The 19,794-nt window shown below is 29.2% G+C and overlaps 1 protein-coding gene across 2 annotated transcripts in view; it reads right to left on the bottom strand.

Annotated features, from left to right (window-relative positions):
- LOC126742300 (slit homolog 1 protein) overlaps positions 1–19,794 on the bottom strand; it is a 651,615-nt gene that overhangs the window by 568,331 nt on the left and 63,490 nt on the right. Inside the window, exon 2 of one of the 2 annotated variants that reach the window (XM_050448936.1) lies at positions 10,296–10,362. The exons of the other annotated variant lie outside the window; for it this stretch is intronic. The gene's annotated coding sequence lies outside the window, so the exon portion shown is untranslated. The remainder of the gene's footprint in view (positions 1–10,295; positions 10,363–19,794) is intronic. 2 annotated transcript variants of the gene reach the window in all.

Raw genomic sequence — 19,794 nt, 5'->3', positions numbered from 1 at the left:
TTCAGTTAATTTTCCTGTGGATTGTGTTCTTTGAGCTGTTTGTTTTATTGGTTAATCATTTATTATGCCCTTGCCGTATACCGCCCAAGAATATGCAAACATGCATCTCATTTATGGTGAATGCAGAGGAAATGCTCTAGCAGCATCTAATCTGTATCAAGAAAGATATCCGAATTTGGCCCGATATCCTGACTATAAATACACGATATTTATCATTGTTCACCGCTCATATTCCGAAGGCAGAATGCCTCATGCTCTTGTTCGAGAGGGAAGACCTCGTATTGATTATGTTGATCAAGTTTTAGAAGAAATTGAAAATGATCCGACTACTTCGGCACGAGCAATCGAAAGAAGAACAGGGATACCGAAATCGGTAGTAAACGACATCACTAGGCGATTTCAATATCACCCTTATCATGTTCAACGAGTGCAAAGCCTACTGCCTCGAGACTACGAACCACGCCTACAATTTTGCCGCAGAATGTTGCAAAAAAATCAAGAGGATCCGAATTTTTTAAATAATATACTGTGGTCGAATGAGAGTACATTCAAAAAGGATGGCTTTATGAACATGCACAATTTGCACACTTATGCGTTGGAAAATCCCCACTCTATTCGAGAAGAAAGGTCACAGTAGCGATTTAAAGTAAACTTGTGGACCGGTATCTTGAACGGACGTGTAATTGGCCCATTCGAATTACCAGAAAATTTGAACTGGCAGGCTTAATTAGATTTTTGTCGAAACAATCTACCAATTCTTTCAGAAAATGTTCCTTTGGCCAGTCGCCGAATAATGTGGTTCCAAAATGATGGTTGCTCGGCACATTATGCCCATGAAATTCGTCGGCGTTTAAACCAAACATACCCCAACAGATGGATCGGCCGACTTGATCCAATTTTATGGCCTCCCAGCTCTCCAGACCTAAACCCTCTGGATTTTTTTACTGGGGTTGCATAAAAGAAAAGGTTTATGCAAGACCAATAAATAATATTGCTGAATTACGGCAGCGAATAAATGATGCAGCCCAAGATCTTAACGCTGCCAGGAATGCAAGATGGATTAATAGGCCATTTATTAAAAGATGCCACGCCTGCATTCACGTTGGTGGTAGACAGTTCGAACATATTATTTGATTTTTACATTTTTTTTAAGTTAAATAAAAATATTTTTTGAACATAACATAATTATATCTTTGTTTTATTTTTTTCATAAGGTAGATTAGGTTTATCTTTCACTCTATCACAATTACAGTAAACCTTTTTTTAAAACATATTGAGTAATTTTAAAATTAAATTAAATCAGCAAACTTTTTAAGGTATTAGCCGGGTTGCCGTACAATTTTTCGATCCAGTATAAGCGGTCAAATTCAAAGTTTAAAAAATAAAAATAAGTTATACTTTATTTTAGAATAGATTTCTTATTAAATTTTTTGGCCGTTTAGTTTAATGTTTGTCTTTGATCAGTAAAATGGCTATTCAGTGTTGCATAGCTAAAAAGAGATTTTAAAAAATATCTATTTTAAAGGCGTGACAATCGAAAATCTGATCCAAGAGTAGGATTTTGGTGACTTCCACTAAAGTACCAATATCTCGAAAACCATCGATTTTTTACTAAGGTCATTTTATGTTTTTCTGGGTGCTTATGAGTCGCTCTATCAGCCCCTTCAGTATTATCGTTGACTTTCCGGACACCTTGTATATAGCTGATAACGTATATAAGACTATTAGTTTTAGAAGCAAGTGATTTATCTGCTCTGTATCCCTTATTAAATGTCAGACGAATAATATTTCTGTTTAGCCTACATACTCTATTTGTATATGAGGAGTATTCCCAACTAAAAAGTCCATAGCTACACTGATACGTAGACAAAAGACAATAGTATATCTATAAATATACAGGGTGTCCTATTGCTATTTCCGAAACTATAGGAGATACGAGGGCGGTTAAACCAGAAAAAAGTTGCCAATTTTGATGGATATTCTAAATCCTTTTACAGCGTTGCAAAATGTTTGTTAGTTCGTGAATTACAGGGTGATTTATAAAGAACGCCAAATTTCGTTTTAATTTTTATGTCTAAAACTATTGATTTTAGAAATTTTATTTTAATTAAAAAGTGTTATAATTTTTTGTGCTCTGCAAAACTTCACCTTTAATGTTTTTTTATGAGGTTTGGTATCTTGGTAGCGGCTATCAACTTCTTTTTTTTAAATACGGACCGTCACTTTTTATAACTTATTTTAAAAGCATTTTTTATTTCCTTTAAAATTATGTATCTCATTCATATGTTTCCCAACGGTTCGACGTATTAATAAGTATCATAAGATTTTTTTCCTTAATGGGGGCCTAATTTTTCTTAAATTATAAATTAATTACTTATTAATACAGTCAAAATTTTATCTTTTTGGTAGGTAGTTATTTAAAAATATTTATAAACTCTAAATCAATATGAAAGTGATAATGTTAATAATAACTCCATTTTAGACACAAAATTATTTGGTTTTTAAACCTTTAAAGAATGTACAATTTGTTAATAACATTATTGCTTATAAATAGCGAGATAATTAAAAGAAAATAAATATTACAACAATGGTCTGACTATTTTTATAATAAATTTACTTTTAATAAACAATATAATAATAAACAAAAATCCAGAACTTATTTATAATAAATAAAGGCTATTAAATAATATGTACATAATTACGAAATGAATTGTTATTAATCTAAGGGTTCCAAATAACAACTATTATTTTCTAAGTATTTTCGCGCATATTGATTAAAATATTTTTAAAGAAATTTTATTGCACGCTTCTCTGATTTTAAAACTTAGATCCTCTAAATTTTGACGCGTAGTTTGATAAACCTAGTTCTTAATAAAATCACATATGGATAAATCCAAGGGTATTATATCAGGCGATCTTGCGGGCCAATTTATAGGACCGTTATTACCAATCCAATAAATATTAACGTGAATAAAAACTGACGCGAAAGCTTGATGACTTCTGTCAAAAATATTATTTTTGTTAGGTAACCATGACAACACAGACTTCAACTACTCTCACAACTAAATTGATCGAATAACATTGACAAGTATTATAATCTAAAGCTATATTTTTTAACATATTTAGATCAGGGTTTATCGGGTTTAACACAAATAGCCACTAGTTTTTAGTAAGCTTAATCTTTTAATTAATTAAATCTTAAATCATGAAGAAAAGAATAAATATTTGAAAGTATTTAAGTTTTTTGGGAATGAAAAAAGTCAGATCCGCATTAAGGAAAAATTCCTGGTGATGGTTATTAATATGTCGAAACGTTGGGAAACGTATAAATGAGATCCATCATTTTAAAGGGAATAAAAAACGCTTTCAAAATAAGTTATAAAAAATTCAGGTTCATATTTAAAGAAAAGGTTGATAGCCGTTACCAAGATATCAAACGTCATAAAAAATAAATTAAAGTAAAATTAGGGTGAATTTTTGTAGAGAACAAAAAATTATAAAACTTTGTAATTAAAAGTAAGTTGTAAAGTGTAGATGGTTATGGGGAAGTACTGAATTTAATTGAAGAAAACCCTCAAATATCATTGAGAACCTTAGAAGAGATTACCAATATCTTAAAGTCAAATGTTAGTAAAATTAAATATGATAAATAAATAATTAAGTACCTAATTTGTTATCCAAAAATTAAATTTGAAGTACTTATAACTGAAAATTGAGATTGGTATAAATAGTGTTGTTATTAATTATTATCGTGGGATCGCATTAAATTCATTCCAAAATATTCTAATTACTATTATTATTATTATTTACTTTATTTACTTGGATAAGTCTTATCACAAACATCAAACACCCCAAAACAAATCCTTTTGACGACTAACTGGAATGTTTAGTGGCTTACTAAGGTTTAGGCTTATTTCCTATGCAATTTAAAATATTTAAAAATAATTTCAGATTGGAAGAATGACTAAGATGTTAGGATACCATCTTTTCCATTATAAAAGGGTTCAGGAGTTAGAAGAAGAAGATTTTCCAGCTCGAGTAGACTTTTGTAATTGGATTTTAAATCACCCAAATCTTCGTCAAAAAATTTTGTGGTCAGATGAGGCAACTTTTTCTAGGAGTAAGGGCTTTAACAGCCGTAATACTCATTTTTGAAGCATCGAGAATCCGAGAGTAGTTCGACGAACTAACTTTCAGCATAGATTTTCATAGACGAGTTTGATAGGAGATAAATTGATAGGCCCAATTATTTTGCCACACAGGTTAACTGGTCGTCATTATTTAAATTTTCTTCAAAACAATCTCAGAGATTTACTAGACGATATTCCCATAAAAACTCGGCTGGAAATGATTTTTCAGCATGATGGGGCACCAGCTCACTACAGTCGACAGGTGAGAAACTGGCTGGACAATAATTTTACAGGCAGATGGATAGGCCGAGGTGGTCCAATAAACTGGCCTGCACGATCGCCCGACCTTAATCCTCTGGATTATTATATTTGGGGTAATATGTGCAATATTATTTATGCCACCGAAATTGATACTCCAAAAGAGCTTCAGAGGCGAATTCTCGCAGCTGCAGGCCAAATAAGAGAAAACCGATTTGAAATTCTTAGATCGACCCAAAACATTCAAAAAAGATCCAGGTTATGTATTTAGGAAAACGAAAACTTGTTTGAACATTTCTCTCACATAAATTAGTATTTTTATCTGTTTGCAATTTTATTTGTCAATTTACTTTTGAAGCGTGCTATTGAGTTTTAATAAAAATTTTTATTAATAATACTATGCAGCGTTATTTTTAAATGCGTTTTTCTCGAAAATGGTAATTCCTAGCGTTATTGACCAAGAGGTACTTTTTTACGTACAAAGCTTTATATTTTTAAAATTTAGAGAAAAAAAATAAAAACTTTGCAAACAATTTTTTTTAAGTATTTTTTAGGCTCACCCCCTAAATGATACGCACCTGACTAAATAATGAAAATTATGAAATGACAACTAAATTCAGCATATCAAAATTGGGAGAATACCAAAATTTAAAATTTTTATATTTACCCGTTTCGAAAATAAGTGGAAAAAACCATCTTCAAGTTCCCCCTTTAAAAGGGGCGTAGCTCCCTTGGGAGGCGTTTGCCGATATATGTTTATAGGAAAAAGTGAGGTTATTTTTGACCGGAGAATACAGGGTTCGTGTTTCGTCCACTCATTTTGGGACACCCTGTACAAATAAATAATATTAATACATATAAAACTAACTAAACCCTAAAAATATTTTTAATAAATTTGCATAATTATAAAAAAAACTTTGTTCAGAAGAAAATGAAATAAAAAATCTTAAAACTTATTTCGTAGAAATAATCATATCATGGAGACAATTTTGAGACAAAGTCTGCTTGCACCACATCTAGTTTTCCCAAAAGTAGTATTAAAATCTATTTTCGCTTTGTTATTTACTTTTTAAGCCATTCTAATTAAAATAAGTGAAACAAAAATAGAGCAAAGTTCTTTAAACTTTTTCACATTCATAGAATTTGTTTCTTATTTATCTTAAGTCGGAAAATTGTATAGATTTTCTTAAGTGCCTATACACATTTCGCAATATCTCTTTTGCCCGCTTCTATAACACTAAAAGATTTCTTCACCAGTATTGTCTAATCGACACAAAGATTAATTTTCTCTAAATAACGAATAAAAACAACATAAATTCCTTATTATGCAATCTTATGTAAAAATTATTAAAATTTCTGTTCGATAATACCAATTACGAAATATTGTGCGGCAAGCCTATTTAGCCATTAATTAGCGTTAAAGTGTTCCAAAGTTTAACCGCCCTTCCATTTTTAAATTTACTTGAATGCTAATAAAGACATTTGGATTTGAGCCTTAAACTTAATTTTTAGATAATAGCCAAAATTGTATAGCTTTTTGTGCTGGAAAAGTAGACCTGTTCTCGTAAATTACCCATTTAAATAACTATTTTCATTTTTAATTTCGCTATTTTTAATTCGTAGCTTAATAAACAATATGCTAATAATAAATTCAAATCAGCTTAATATTGAATAAAATTGAACAAAATTGTGTGTAATCTGATAAATAATAACTCGCACAGAAATTATTTTTAGCATTCCATTGTGTTCTATTTTCAGGTTCTTTCTTAGGTATGTAATTTATACTTATATTATTACTACATACTTACTATTATACATACTTATTTTATTGCTTAGTTTGTATAATATATAACTATATAAATCATAAATAAGTTTTATTTTCTCAATCGGGTAAGATCGAAAGCTAGTAAAACTTCTAGCTTAATTATTCAATATATCTATGGCCCATATCTTTCTTGCTTACCGAAACAACGATATTATCGTTTTTAACCCGTGTTATAGGTTTTGTTTTACAGTTTGCAACTTATATTTAATTTTAATTATAATATTTTATTTTTGTTAAATAGCATCAAAACTCTAAACAACATTTTACATTTTACCTTAAGATTATGCCACAATATATATTTCCCAAATGTTCATCCATCATTATTCCTTATAGAAATTTAATCGAGCCTGTTCTTCCAACTTTCCTAAAATAAAAAATTGAAATTCGCGTACCTGTATGAAAAGCAAAATGTCAGAATATTCGTTTTTAACTAAATTAATGTCAGCAGGATGTCTCGAAACCACCTGAATATAAAATTTAGATCGGCTTCAGTTATGTTTTTAGCTTCATGCCAAATTTTTCCTGAATAGAAAATAGCAGTATCGCTTTTAATATATTGACTACACAATTTAATTTTAAAATTCTTTAAAAAGTTATTGCACTTTACATTTTGATAAATTGGATAACCTGCCCTCCAACAATTTTAGCTACCGTGATATTAAAAATATTGATAGTGACAATTTTCAAAATGATAAGGCACATTAACTGGAATATTCTATTTAACTTGCAAAATGTTAACGATGAAGTTAATTTCTTCTCTTCAAATATTCTTCTGTTTTTTGATCGTCACGCACCAGCAAGAAATGTAAAAGATAAGACAAAGCCTTACGTACCTTGGACAACTAATAATATTCGTCTTTTGATTAAACTTTGTAATAAAGCCCTAAAAAGATTTTGACAAACTAACAATCCTGTTCACTGGACATATTACAAGCAACTACGACACTACACCACTACAACTTTTAGAGCAAAAAAAAAGCTTATTTAAACTTTAAACTAAGAAACAGTAATATCAAAGAAAAATGGAATATTATGAGAAATATCGGATTTCTAAGTCAAAAAATTCTTTAATTCCTGGAAACCTTAGAAATGTCAACCATATTATAAACTCTCACTTTACAGAAAACGGAATCTTCTTTAACACTGATCTTGAACTTCTAAATTATTATCGTTATTATAGGTTAACAAAGGATTCATTTAATTTTGCTCCGGATTCACAGATCGACATTATAAAAATTTTGAGTAAACGAGATAATTTAAATGTGGGAGTTATAATGTTTTGCTGCCCATATATTATACTGCATACTACCAATATAATTATTAATACTTTTATACTAACTGGGGAATGTCCCACCCTCTGGAAACAAGCTAACATTCTGCCGTTAGCTAAAGTGAAAATCCCAAGGATTATAGCGACCTTCGGTCAATATCAATTTTGCCAGTTTTGTCTAAGGTTCTTAAAAAGTGTCTGGAGTTGCAGATCAATTTATTCTTGATATATAATTCTGTAATTCCTATAAAACAATCGACTGCACTTTGTGATGTAACCGATGACATTTTCAGATCCTTGAACGAAAGCATGTCGACGGTGTTGATTATGTTGGATTACAGCAAGGCTTTCAACAGGCTTAATCATGAGATCTTGTTGTCAATTCTTGGTTTTGTAGAATTTTCTTCTAAGGCGGTGGATCTCATGAACAGCTTTGTCACTGATAGGAAACAGGGGGTTTGTATAGATGGCAAATAATCAGAGGATGGGAGTCTTTTATCTGAAGTTCCATAGGGAAGTATTTTGAGTTTCCTTTTTTATTCTATCTATATGTGTCAACTTGTTAAGTGTTTCAAACATTCAAAACATCATATTTACGCTGATGACACCCATATAATTTTTTCCTTTGATCCTTCTAATCCTGAGTATGCCAACCATTGTTTAAATAAAGACCTAAAATTGCTGTATGACCAATCCTTAAGGCATTGTTTGCAGCTAAATCCGAAGAAGTCTGTCGCTATATTATTTACTAAATACACTTTAAGACAAGACCTTCTTAATCGCATTCAGTTGCACATCAATAATGAACCAAGTTCATTTAAAAACATGAGTAGGAATGTTAGTGTATACATGGATATTGACTTGAGATTTTCTCACCATGTAACAAAAAAGTTACAAAAAGGTTATTTCATGCTTAAATCCCTTTATTACCAAAGATATGTGTTGAATATAGAAACAAAAAAGATGCTCTGCGATTTTCTGATTCTTTCACATCTGAATCTGTGTGATACTTGTCTTGATCATAGGGACAAAAAGCGTGTGCAAAAACTTCAAAATGCTTGTGTAAGATATTTGGAATACGAAGACTACATGGAATATCACCCAACTTGAAGGACTTGCATTGGCTGAATATGTCTCAAAGAAGAGAAATAAATTAAACTGTGTTTTGCTATAGAATCTTAAAAAATAAATGTCGTCCCTACCTAATAGATGGAGCAAAGTGCAGGACTGTTATTAGCCGAGTCAATATAAGACATGGAAATTCTCTAGAGATCTCACGGCATCGCAAAGAAATTTTTAAACGCAGCTTTTCCTATAATATCGCAACTTGTGTAAATAAACATATACTGGACCGCTCGCCATCCATAAATGCTTGTTGAAATAATACAAGGAAAAGGCCTATAACTGCCTTATTCTAATATTGTGTTAAGCCCATACTTTATATTTTTGTATACCTATTGCTTATAGTCAATTAAATATTAAGTAGCAAGACTTAGGTTTAGTTGTTACTATTCTACAAATTTTATTATCTATGCCTGAACTTGTATTTGCAAATACAAGATTTACAAATTTATATTACACCTATACCTTTGGTTCTGACTTGTATTTCTTGTAGGTTAGCATTTTAGTTACCAGGCTGCAACAGCTCCTAACTTTCTGTTTAGAAGCTGAAAATTGCCTTTTAATCCATGTCCCTATTTTCGCTGACAGATGTACTGATATTTTCTTGAGGATTAAGAAACGCTATTATTATTATTATTATTATTATTATTATTATTATTATTATTATTATTATTATTATTATTATTATTATTATTATTATTATTATTATTATTATTATTATTATTATTATTATTATTATTATTATTATTATTATTATTATTATTATTATTATTATTATTATTATTTGACGGGTTCATGGGAACATAAAGGGACGGCTTATTTTAATGTAACCTCTCTCTTATTGTTAAAATGCATGAATAGATTTTCCGGCTCTAAAGCCGTATTTACTTCAATGAAAAACTCTTTTGTTTGTTTTTTAAATTATGGAGATTGGTTACTATAATTACTTGTTCCTGTTTTCAGTTCATTTTCAAATAAAGGCTTCTTCAAGTTTTAAACAGTCAGGAAGATCTCCTGTTTTAAAATTTAATTAAATGAGATATGCTAAAATGAAAAATACTTTATTATCATTCTCTTTTAGTCGACAAGGAAAATTTTCCAATTGAAGAGAATTGATTAATATTCCTAATAATAACAATTTCTTTAAAATTCGTTGGCTTATTTAATTTTGTTTATAAGTCTTCTCTAATTAAATAAAATACCTGTTAAAGGATTAAGCTATATCAAATTTATAGTGATAATATATAAGTTAGGTTTAGGTTTCATTTTATCAACAAAAGTTTTTTGTTTGGGCTTACTAATTATTATATATTTAATTTATAAAATCACATAATGTCTATGAATGTATAAATTATTTTATTTTTATTTTGTAAGATGATGGTATGTATTGTATAAAGGGTTTTTACTTAACTTTAAAATTTTTGAGAAGGCTATTGCGAAAACACATATACATCATATATTCTACATTACATATATCAATTTTTATTTTCTTTCAAAAGATAAAGATTTATATCGACCCTAATTATATATTTTTAGGTGTTTAGTTGCTTCTAAGTAATCAGATAGGTTTCCGACGAATAAGATTCCTTGAATTGCCAGCCATTTATTTATACAAATACTAATAAAACTCTCTAATTTTTTTATCTACTGCTAACTTGACAGAGTTGATATTTAAAATAAATTAACTTACCAAATGCATAGATACCTTTTTCTTGATAATATCTATATTCGCGTGGCCCTTGTTATATAGTTCTCCACTATAAAAAAAAATAACCATTTAAGTGAAACATATGCTGATCCTTTATAGCATGTGTTTTTGTAAATAAAATATTTTGAAATTGCTAACTTATCACCTATAGAAAAGGAAAAAATATTATATATTTAAATGGAGTATTTTTAACGTGCTAATAAAAATTATGCAGTATCTACATAATTTTCTTGGAATAAAGTAAAATAAAATCTGTATGGAACTTAAAATATTAAAACTTAAAAAATACAAACTCCCATACAAAATATCCTTAAAAGTAAATTAGTTTCTTGGTACATCTCAGTTTGAACAATTTTTCTAGTTATATTTAAATCTAAGGGTAGTTTTAATAAAAACTTTTTCATTTTTATGTATTTATATTTTTAAACATCATTTTAATTAATTAAATTAGTTAAATATTAGACGATAAAAAAGAAAAAATAGAATTAAAAAAACTTGGTGGTTAATAGGATTTTTAATAAGTTTATATATAGGCGCAATGCGTATTATTTTTTCAATAATACATTTTGAATAAAATCAATAATATTTGCATTCATATTTATTGGGAGGAAAAATTAGAGGTCTTTGGAACAGTTTTAACGCTTTATTTTGCTTTACAGTAATACATTTACTTAAATTCTTCTTAATTGTCCCTAAGCTGTTGAAATCAAGCTTTGATTTTTGCGTATATCTGCGACAAAAAGACAGACTTAGTTACAATATTGTATAAAATGCTATTGTTTCCTTAAAAAATTTACTCTGCTGTATACACGCTTATTTTATTACTGCTTATTCGACCATTAATTAACCTATAAATATAATTGAAAACTGTTTTTAGGAACTCATTTGTTAGACGTAATTGCTGATGAAGGAATTACAATTATTTTTATTATGTAAATTTTCTAAAATCTAAAGGTAAATTACATGTTTCAGTTATAAGAAAAGAAATATTTTTGCATATTCTTTTGACCTGAAAGCAAGGAGTATTTTATTTACCTTAAGACGAAGTATTAAACTTAAAAACTTTTATGTTTAATGTTTTAGAGTGAGTTTTACAAACAGTGACGGAAAGCGCCAAAAAGTTAGGTTAGTGTGTATTTGATTTATTTTTGATTTATCTCAAACTTACAGGCCAATTAGTATAATGATCCTAATAAAGAATTTAGAAAGATTTTATAAAGAATAGCACTCATAGTTTAAAAAGCATACATACATACACAAACATACTTTCCGATTCTGCATTAAAAAATGGTTTTTTCATTTAAAACATACTGATGACGTCATATCTTTTTTTAAGTCACTCTGTATATTTCATTTCTACATATAAAAACCCTAAACCAAATATTAATAGAAACGGTTCAATTCATTTTTATTGAATTTATCCGCTACTTTACGGTTGCACTATATATAAGTTCTCATATATGGGTAGTATCTCCTTAATAACCTTTTTATGACTACCACTACAGAAACATAAAATAATTTTTTAAGAAACACAGACCCTTTAAGATATTTTTTATTAGCTAGAATATTTTCATAGAATTTCTACCTTATATAAATAATCTTACTGACTACGAATATGAAAATTACTTATAAGATCCAATATCAAAATCTAGTTTTCTACAGAATCTCGACTATCTAAAGTTAAGCAAAAAATAGTCTTGGAATTTCCCGGTGTATATATATGACATGGATATATATGACACAAACACAGCAGTCATATTTTAAAAAACAGGTCATCCAGATTAATTTATATGACGTGTCTGGAAAGGCAATAGGTAATAAGAATATTTGAAAGTTGTTACCCTCTTTTGACATGGTATAGTATGCTTACGCCAAAACAAAAGCTCACATAATCTGGGAATTGGGTTCTCAGATTGAGAACCCAATTACTCAGATTGAAAACCCCTCTCTTGGGGGTAAATTGAGTTAGATCCAAAAACTGCCAACTCGACTGTAGTCTGCTAGTCGGAGATCGGAGTACGTGGCGGCTGATCAGAAGAAATTGTCGTGTAAGCGTTGGTGTCTTGTCAAGGACATCTGAGATGCCTCGAACGGGATAGATTTTATTTGAGGGTAAATTTCAGTAACGATTTGGTTATAGTGCTAGGAAAGACAAAGCTCATACTTTTCCTAAACCAGGAGGAAATATGTAGGACTTATATGTAGGCCACCGAGTATGTACGAATACCTGTGCAAATGAAGCAAGAGGCTAAGAACTTGGTAAGAGGTTAATAGTGATGGAGTACGTATGTATGTATATATGTAGTGTAGTAAGCACTACAGCAAGCTTGAGAGACTGTAAAATAGCTTCCGTCATTATGTGACAGCTACGAAGCTACGAAAAATACTCAGCAGGACGTGAGATATAAAATATAGATAGACTAAAATGAAATGAGCAAACGCATGCGTTTGCAAAGCTAGGCTCAGCTCTTTTCCAAAACCAATTTTTCCGAAATAGGTACGACTCAAATCTCTTATAAGGTAATCTATCATCTAAATTACCAATAATAAGTGTGAAAAGCGGAAGTAAAAATATTATTGCTTCAGTATTTATCTATTTATTTAATTAGTCATATAATGCAAAAGAGTACATGCAATAAATTCTTATTTTATAGGAAAGTACAAAAAGTAAATTAGCTATTCTGGGATATTTTTATAGGGCAAAGAAAAAATTTAGTAACTCTATGTTGAAGACAAAACAAAGGTAAAAACATAAAGTCACTCCTTAAATCCATATAATTTTTTAAAGCTACACGTGTTTCGCTCCTATCGGAGCATCATCAGGCCTAGACCTTGTAATGTGACCTACAACGTTGTAATGTAATGTTGTAAAGGCAGAAACTCATATTAGAGGGTACTACCTTTGCTTTTGCTTTTTATTTTACTGAGTATCCCGACAAACTTATTTTATCATTCAATTACATTAATACCATTATTTTATCATTTAACACTCCATGCTAAATTTCTCTCTTTAAAAGTGTATTCATAATTTCTTTACAAAAATTTTAAGGATTCCAGTCAGGGACAACTAAAGCGTTTAAGCTTTGGTAGTCTTCGTCAAGAATTATAAAGCTAATATATGTCAAAAATGCTTTTAGGTATAAGCTTTTAGAAAATATTCCTCAACTAAAAGTGGTTAAATGTTTTATCATTTAAAATTGAAAGCTCATTTAATTTAGCGAATAGTCGTTGTGCAAATTAATTTTTTTGAGAAAATAATATTTATTTAAAAAATATATTAATTAACTATAATAACAATTGCCATTAGAATTAGTTAGTTACTTTTAATATTAAATATACAATTGATAATTTCTTTTTAATAATATTAAAACAGTTGGATTGGTTATGATTATTTACTTAGTTCATATTTAGATAAAAAAAAGTAATTAAAAAGATATTAAAGTTCTTTATTCTAAAGAATTGTATTAGCCGAACCGACATCATTAAGCAATCATTAATTTGCTTGTATTTAACTTTAATAAAAGTCGGTTGATTTTCTTTTATTTTAGGTAAAATCAATATTTTATGCCCTAGTATAAGATATCTAATGATTTTTATTTGCATTTTGATGAAGTGGAAGCTCTTTACATTTATGCATTTAACCTTTAGTGCGAAAACCATTTTGCTTATAAATGTTAGAAAAAAAATTAATGTTAAGTGGCTACTCCCAGCTTGACATGAACTAAAAGTTTATTAAACAAGTTTAGAACTTCAAGCGTATGGGAGTTAAAGTCTCAAAGGGATTTTTAAATTTTAATGCGATAGTTTAATTACCAGCAATGTTCTGAAATAATGCTTAAATTTAGTTTCCTAGATATTAACTGAATTGATATAAGATACCGGAACTCAAAATTAACGATAGATATTATTATATTTTTAAAAATATGTAAATTTTGTCTTGAATAATATAATTTTATGAATAAAGTCTTCATAAAAAAAAATTAGTTTAGATTTTATTTTCTTCTAGATATGTGCTTAACAAAATAAAAATATTTTTAGGGAATCCTATTTTTTTATAGAGGATGCCTTAATCTACCAGATGACAAAAAATTAAGATAAGCCAAATTTTATTATATTAAAAGTCAACGTATAATCAATCTTGAATAATAACTTTGAATCGAAACAATTATGATACATTGAGTATTTATATATATATATATATAACTTTCTGATACCTTAATATTGATTTTTATTATTTTATGATGACCTATTAAATAAGTTTTTATATAATGCCTTAACGATTTACTGTTTTTGACTTATATTTATTAAAAACATAGAAATATTTTTATACCTTCGATTAAATATATTTATCAGGTTTCATCTAAGTAGATAACTATTTGTAAACTCAATTATAGTATATGACAGTGAGTATGCATAATATAGAAATTCCTTTTTAAACAACGTACCTAAGTCGTATCCATTTATGTTATGCATGAAGGCACCTTTCAAATTTTTGGAAATTATTTATTGGAATTAATATTGTAAACAACAACTTTGTTCGAGTCTAACATGTGCACAGAGGCAAAAGGGGTGTTTTGTTTACATACATATTTCCCGATTTTCTGTTGTCAAGTCTACATGAATTTCCAACGGAGGAAATTTTTAGCTATATATTAACAACCAATATAACGTTAATTTAACTTATTTGTGTTGTATTGTACAGGAACATTTAAAAAAAAAAGTATAAATAGAATGAACTTCTGTTAAGAATAAATATAATATCCTTAAACAAAAAAAAAAATTTTAACATTCTTATTCCCAAAACTGCTTCTAAAAAATTTGAAGCGACAACACCGGAAGCTCAAGCGCTTGATCGATACGCATAGTGTCATGTGTCAAACGGCTTTTTGTTTATATTCGGGATTTGTGTATTTTCTTTCATTTTTGGTTTAAAAAGGAAAATGCTCACATTTTAGTGTTTTTTTAAATTGCTAGGATGGCAAAAACTTGTGTCGTTTTTGCCGCACCATGATAAAAAGGCGATTCAAGCCAATGTTTTCACAAGTAAGTACCGATACTTTCATAACATCACATCATGGGGCTAAAATCATCATAAACGTAGAATACGGGTTTTTATATTATTTTAATCAAAAAACAAAAATATTTATGGTATTTTTGTCTTTTGATTAAATGTCAAATACTTGTTATATATTTCCTAATGACCATGCCCAAAGGGAACAATGGATTTGAAAACTGAAAATCAACATATTTGTTTGTTCAGAAGTGATACACTTCCTCAGAAGTGATTTCTTACATGAGGGAGATGATATTATCAGTAGGACTTTATTAAAAAAGCCAGCTCTACCTCAAAGGTAATTTTTTTAAATATATTTTTTAAATATATTTATAGAGTATGACAATTTTTTACCGTAGAATTATTGATAAAGGTTTGAATGCTTTTATTTACTACATTATTTAAGCTAAAATAACAAGCCTTTTAAAACTTGTGCTTGGGCTCTGTAGTAAAACATACAGCTTTGGCACAAAAAGTATAAGTTTTACTTATATAAGCTTTATTTATACCTAATACTTATTGAATTAGGTATGTGTGTAAAAGTCCTTTTTTACTAGAATTTCTGGTGCAATGGTTAAAAATACAGCAGTTAATAATTTAGTTAATTTACCAAGTGATTTACCCCTATACACTAGCACTATTCAGGAAAGTTCTTTAGCTTCCAAAACAGTATATAGTACAAACAGTGAAGCTAATATAGACAAGTAAGGTTAATTAAAATAGATTAACATTCTTGATACACAACATTTTGTATAATGACAGATCTGATCATTTATCATCAACAATAACTGCATCTCAGATTAATAGTTCTACAGCAACCGTGGGCGTGTGGGGTCTAGGTCAACAATTAATATTTCGCATCCAAGCCATTTTAGTTCAACTGCTACACATACCCTGACTCCGCTAGGGAAAATGTAAAAATACACTCAAAGTAGACACCAATATATCACATCTAAAAATTATTGTTCAATTCTTTCTCTAAGTACTAATAAGAGTTTTATGCCATGTATGGCAGTTCTTATTTACAAGTGATCTTCATTAGTTTTTTATTTAAAAGTATTTTATTGTGTTATTTTCGTTTAATTACATGCAATTAATTATTAAAATGTATGATATTATATTAATGTATTAGATTATTTATTTATACATTTTATTAATCAATTGGAATAATATAATACACTTATATATAATACTAAGAGATGTAGAGGTACACTTGGAGAAATTGGAAATTAGTTTAATAATATTAATATCACCATAGCACAAAAAGTAAGTTTTTTTTTGATATAATAAATTCACATATAATTATTTAAAAAATTGACACATTTTCAACTTTGGTAAGACTATTATGTTACTATATATTATGTATATTATTTTAGGGTAAAATGAAAACTATATCCTGGAGACCTAAATACCTATAATAATTTGGACCTATATAATTCTCATGAAATCATCCATAATTATTCTACAAGGAACAACACCAATCTTCTACCTGATTTCTGCCGACTTGAGAGATCCAGAAGCGGCTCCAGATACCTACCTATAACTGTGTACCAGCCAGAGCAAAAATGTTAATGTTTTCTTTTAGAAAAAGCTTTTTTTTATTTGGGGAGTACTTTGAATCAAATTTTAATTTGTCTTAGTTCTGTCTAAGTGTATTTTAATTGAATTTTACCTCTAATCATAGCCAATTTGAATTTTAAACTCAACATCCTTGTAGTTTTAACTCTTTCCGCTGTAGCAATACTGTCCCTTTGAAAAAGCCAGCACCTTAGAAGTATATATTATTTGATATAAAATAAGTGATGTAAAACGGAGTTTTGTTCAATAGAATAAAATTTTGTAATATGTTAAAAATGTGTCTTAAAACATGATTTATTAAGAAATCTATAATATTAATAAAATATTTAATTTCCATAAAAATGCTTTTTATTAGGACCTTCCTCTACTGAAGTCCGTTAAAAAAACACATAAATAGCTCATAAATGGTAATATTACTTATAATCGAACTCTATAATAATAAATATTTATCATGTAAATATTTGTTAACGACGTCACTGGTAGAGTGCTTGTATCGGTGGCATCAACAATGCGATCGAGCGGCGGCGTTGCGATGCCATTACCGTATTTTCTAATATACTTTATTTACATTTATTTAACGTTGTATATTGACTTCAATCCTGCCCATAGTTCCACGACATACTACTTCTAGCCTTTCAATGTTCTAAGAGTTTTTCTTAATTTAAATTTAATTTTACTTTAATTAACATAGTGCGCCACGTTAGTTAACAGCATTAAAATGTTACGCATTTGTAGATGATAGATAAAAATTTTTTCTTCAAAAAAAGTAAACCGCGGTCGCTGCGACGTTGACCTATTTTTCCGACAACAGCAATTAATCAAAATCTCTCATGCTAAAGTTTTATATTTCACTAAAAACCCTGCTTTCGTTCAGCGTAAATAAGAAATATGTTAAAACTTAAAGAAAAAGTAATTTGCTTTTGTTTTTAGGCAAAATAATTTCTGATATAGATTTTAATTTAATGCATTAGGACTTATAATGAAAACTCTACACAGTGCTTTCATTTCAAAACGATCAACCCTTAATAACTTTCCGAGAAAAAAAAATGTCTTCAAATTTTTTGCAAAAATCTTTGCAGTCTTATAACTTTGTATGTGTATTTATTTCACTTTTTTTTTTGCGAAACCTACCTAATAGGTACAAAAAAACACTGCAATACCTTACATTTTTAAGGCGTTTAAAAAGCAGGCGATTTATTATTGTTAAAACTGTCAGTTTGACGCGTGCAATTTTTCAATTTTAGTTAAAACAGTGAGTAATTAAAATGGTGTATACGCTAGCCGAAAGAATAGAAATAATTTTCCTTTATGGAGCTCAAGATCGGTGTGCTCGCAGAACCGCGAGAGCATTTAATGAAAGGTATCAAGATAAAAACGTGAGCCATAAATATGTATTAGAATTGATACGAATTTTGAAGAGACGGGATCGATTTGCAATAAGAAAAATTATGAAAATAATTGTCGATGAAGCATGCCAAGTTGAAGTACTAGGACAATTTGCTATGGATCCAACTTTGTCTATACCAAAGGACGCAAAACTAACAAATATTTCCACTGGTTTCGTATATAAAGTTAAAAAAAAAATAAGTTCTTTCCTTATAAAATGCATATTCTTCATGAACTCGGAGAAGATGTTTTTGATAGGAGATTTCAATTTTTATGAATTGATGTGCCAGCGAATTGACGACGATCCCCATTTATTAAACAACATTTGCTTCAGTGACGAATCGACCTTTTTTTTAAATGGCCTGGTGAACAGACATAACTGTAGATACAGGGATAATGAAAATCCGCATGTTTTTCGGGAAGGCCATACTCAATATCCCCAAAAAATTAATGTTTGGGCAGGAATTTATGGGAATGAAATAATCGGGCCATTTTTTTTGGAAGTAAATTTGACTGGCGAAATTTATTTAAACCTTTTAGAAAATGCAATATACCTTACCATCATCCAATCTATGGAAAATCAAGTAGATCAACATGGTGCTATATTATTGAATGAAAACAATATACATTTTTAGCAGGATGGAGCTCCCGCGCAGTACACTTTAGTAGTTCGAGAGTGGCTTGATGAAAATTTTCGAGAAAAGTGGATTGGCAGACGTAGTGCAATCGAATGGCCTACGCGGTCTCCGGATCTAACCCCACTTGACTTTTTTCTTTGTGGCTACTTAAAAAGCAAAGTTTATAAAACCCCATCTGAGAGTATTGAGAATTTAAAAAATAGAATATTTCAAGAATGCAGAGAAATTAACGGGCAGACCCTTGCCAATGTTCGTAAGGAGTTTGAAAATAGGCTTTTAATAGACTAATATGCATATTGTCTTGCTAATACCGGTGCGCATTTTGAACTAATAAAATAAATTTAATAAAATAAATTTGTTAAACTAATTAAATTTGTTTTTCTACCCTACCGATTTATACTTTAATGGCTTCTTGGTCAATCAATTTTATTTTTTTTTTTTACAACCATTGATAGCATAATGAATGCCCTTTAAAATAATGTATCACACCATGGGGTAGCCATTTGACATACCAAAGTTGGGCGTAAATAAAATATTCATTATTTCTAGACATTTTCGCTAACTATTTGCTTACACATTTACCGATTTTATTTTTGTTGGTACCGTTGAATAGAGAATTTTACGCTCCTTACTATGATGTATCACACGATGGGGTTCCCATTTGACATATTAAAGTGAGGTTAGCTGGAGGTGAGGAGGTGATTGACAGAACTTTAGTAAATGCATAATTAAACGTCCTCCTGTATATCCAATTTGACTTGGTTTTTTTTTTTTAAGAAAGTTATTAAGGGTGGATCGTTCTGAAATGAAAGGACTGTATGTTATT

Source organism: Anthonomus grandis, chromosome 11, assembly GCF_022605725.1.
Source record: "Anthonomus grandis grandis chromosome 11, icAntGran1.3, whole genome shotgun sequence".
In the NCBI taxonomy this organism is placed as follows: domain Eukaryota; kingdom Metazoa; phylum Arthropoda; class Insecta; order Coleoptera; family Curculionidae; genus Anthonomus; species Anthonomus grandis.
Note: the sequence above shows the minus strand (reverse complement) of the source record. Positions and strands in the feature narration are given on the sequence as shown.